The 254-nt window shown below is 68.9% G+C and overlaps 1 protein-coding gene across 1 annotated transcript in view; it reads left to right on the top strand.

The window, feature by feature from the left end:
- Positions 1-6: 6 nt before the first annotated feature.
- Positions 7-254, top strand: part of JMJD1C (jumonji domain containing 1C) — a 218,988-nt gene continuing 218,740 nt past the window's right edge. The window contains exon 1 of the mRNA XM_014538750.1: positions 7-24. The gene's annotated coding sequence lies outside the window, so the exon portion shown is untranslated. The remainder of the gene's footprint in view (positions 25-254) is intronic.

The following is a 254-nucleotide window of genomic DNA, read 5'->3' as shown; positions in this document are numbered from 1 at the left end:
GACTGCCGCAATCCGGACCTGGCGGTAAGAGCGCGCCCCTCATCCCCCGAGTCCGCTCCTGCACCCCCACTTTCTCGCAGCCATACCTCGGGGTACCTCTGGCACTTGGCTCTGCTGGCCAACTGGCGGTTACGCCCCTCCTGCGAGCTCAAGGCGGATTTGCCCACGTCCCCTCACGGGGTCGCCGCCTCCCTGCATGTGGCTTCCCGATGGGAGCCGTGACCGAGCTGGACTCCCTAGCGTCCGCCGGGCCC

Source organism: Myotis brandtii, unplaced genomic scaffold (genome assembly GCF_000412655.1).
Source record: "Myotis brandtii unplaced genomic scaffold, ASM41265v1 scaffold196, whole genome shotgun sequence".
Classification (NCBI taxonomy): Eukaryota; Metazoa; Chordata; class Mammalia; order Chiroptera; family Vespertilionidae; genus Myotis; species Myotis brandtii.
The sequence above is the reverse complement of the archived record's forward strand: the minus strand, read 5'-3'. Positions and strand labels throughout refer to the sequence as shown.